Source organism: Artemia franciscana, chromosome 17, assembly GCF_032884065.1.
Source record: "Artemia franciscana chromosome 17, ASM3288406v1, whole genome shotgun sequence".
Classification (NCBI taxonomy): Eukaryota; Metazoa; Arthropoda; class Branchiopoda; order Anostraca; family Artemiidae; genus Artemia; species Artemia franciscana.
In genome coordinates this window covers 44,470,859-44,473,976 of record NC_088879.1, presented here as the reverse complement: position 1 = coordinate 44,473,976, position 3,118 = coordinate 44,470,859, and positions in this window count along the sequence as shown.

Sequence of the window (3,118 nt, the reverse complement as noted above, 5' to 3'; positions counted from 1 at the left end):
TATTAAACTACAAACTATTAAATATAAACTATTAAACTACGCACAATTAAACTATTGCATTCAAATCCCAGGTTGTTTCTCGATGTCAATTCCTAGTTCGTGACTGTGACATTTCTCCACTATTAATTCATTTTGGTATTTTTTTTATCTTCAGTGGACTTTTGTACTACTGGTGGATGTAAATCAAAATCTCCAGTTAATTTAAATGGAAACTTGCCTGCTGCTTCGATATCCTTTCTGTCTACATGGAACCCTGCAGCTACTAAAACTTTTATAAAAACTTATAAAAAAAAACTATTATAATTTTGTGACTTTCCAGTCTACTTTGTTCTTCTTGTTCCTCTTCTTTTGCTTCTTCTTTTTTTCCTGAGCGGCAGATAGTCGCTCTGCCACAGCCTTAAAATCCTTACTGCATTCCTCTAACTTCATTTGTTTAGTTTTCTTTGCCTTCTTGTCTCCCACTTGTTGAAAAATCACCGACAGCCCTTGGCTCGCTGTTAAATCATCGCGGGTTTCAGGTGTTTCTTTCACTTTGACCATTTTCTTCGGTTCCCACTATTTTGTGCCGGACGGTTTTGAGCTTTCTTCACTGCTGACTTCTTTTGGCTTCTCCTCCATTGCGTAGGCCAGTTGAGGTTCTGCAGTGCTGACTTCTTTTGGTATCTCCTCCATTGTGTCGGCCAGTTGAGGTTCTGCAATGCTGACTTCTTTTGGCATCTCTTCCATTGTTAAGGCCATCAGGACATCTCTCTTGTGTTTCCCGGCCTTCTCGGGTAGGAGAAAACTTGGCTCATGCCCTTCATTGTACTGACAGGGTCTGACGCCCTGATGTCTCGTGTTGCAACGAGAAAAGGTCTTTTGATATGCTCTACCACCAACGCCTTTGATTTAAGGTTTGGGCCGTCCTCATTTGCCTTGTGGCTTAACTCATTTACCTTAAGGCGCCTGAAACAGGTCTGAGGGAAATGGCACTCACAAGCCTCCTCTCTTGCGTCAATCGTGACGCAACGACGGTAAACAAGTAATTACTTCCATCCTCTTCTCCCAGTAGTGACTGGAAGAGTCGGTTCGCCTCCACGGGTGCCATCCTTTTCCCATGGTACTCAACCACTACTTAATATTCCAGAATGGCAAAGTGGCAAAAACGCCACCTTCAGCCCTTTCCTCGAGGCTCTTGGCTACCGTCATTCCCACCCAGGACTGACGAAGGATCCATTGAGTCAGAGTATCGTCTACCACTGGTTCGGAAGGATAGGTTTTGGGGATTCTGTAGCTCTTGTATGTTTGCTGAACCTGTTCAAGAGACGGCACGGTGTACTTGTATCCTAGTCGACGAACAGCTTTATCCAAGTTTTCTTTCGTGAGGGCCTCTGTAATGTCTGATCCAAGTCCACGCTTCTCCAACATTGTTTTTAGGATCTCCTGAAGTCTGAACCGTCTCAGTTCCTTCCTGTAGAGGTCCTTAACTGTCTTCAGTAGGGCTGTATGTGTCAACTCAGGATTGCATTGCCTAATCAATTTCAGAGATACTGTCTACAAGTCGATGGATGCGTTTATTGACTTTTTCTCCAGAACACGGTTGAGAGCCTAGAAAGAAAGAAAAGGGTCGATTAACGCATAGTTAAGTTGAAAGCCTGAAAGAAAGAAAAGGGTTAAATAAGACTGTTTAAGAGATTTATATCACAGAATTTAAGGTGAAACTTACGTTCTTGTTCACCCTTTTTCTAGTTGTCTCGTCCATGTATTTGTGTTTATTGTCCTCCTCTTCTTCGTTTGGATTCCCAATGTGTACTGAAATAGAACATGCTTCTGCTTGTTCTGTACATTTCTCCATCACGGTTCTGCTTGCGGCGATCCTTTGAAACTCGTATGCCTCGTAGCGTATCTTTGATGTTATTTCTGAAAAAAAACAAAAACATAAAACAGAATGGTTAAAAAAATCCTACATGAAGAAATAGATAGATTTAGTTTAGATTTAAAGATTAGATGTAAAATTTTGACGATCTAGAGGTAGACATTCTAACAAAAGACAGCCCTAATTATTTAGAATGAGCGAAACTTAACCGAGTGACTAGGAACTAGAAATTTAGATTTCAAGTTTTTACGAACTAGAGGTAGACATTCTAACAAAAGACAGCCCTAATTATGTAGAATGAACAAAACTTACCCTACTGACAAAGACATTCATACATCTTATCCCGCTCCTCCTTTGATACACTTTTCGTCTTGCGGTTTATTGTGGTGATTAGGTGGCGGATGGTCGTTTGATTGAGCAAACCAACACCCGGCCTCATGCCGTCCGGGAAAATCTTCCAGAAATCTGCGCATGGATGTAGTCGTCTTATGCAACTTTCTTCCTGTCATCGACAATAAGAAGTTTAGTCTAAAGTTTAGACTTTAAAAAGTCTATCACAAGACTTTCTATTGATTGCAATTTATGATGTTGTACTGACGCTGAAGTGCGAATTCGGCCCTTTTGGGCTTGTGATAGTCGCTTTGTTGAAATAAATATTATCTTATCTTATCCTAGTGGGTCCTCTCTGCCAGGCGTCATCAGAGCCGGCCGAACAAACGACTAGTAATTTCAGGAAATCGCTTCTTCACGGAGGCTTAACGGAACACCTGCGGACTTTAAGCTGGCGGTCTTGTGTTTCTCAACAAGGATCACAAACTTGTCCTCCTTCTTGACAAAGTGCTGGTTCAAGAACTCTGTGACGGTCATGTTTTCAGGAACGCCAGGCCGATGACCGAACATGAACGACACCAATAAGCAGAGGTAGGCTGTTAGGTTTACATGATCCTCGTCATCAAGCTGATTTCTTGACAACCGTTTGAGCACAGGAGCCATGAAGTCCTAGACGACAGCTATCAAGTTCAAGTTCATTTATTTATTAATCGCACATACATGTATATATATATATATATATATATATATATATATATATATATATATATATATATATATATATATATATATATATATATATATATATATATATATGACATAGGCCCATGGGGAGACAAGCTCGAAAAACTAGGCCTAGACAAAGATAAAATAATAACACACTACAATACAAAGATAAACATGACGGCAAAGATACAATAACACAACAATAAT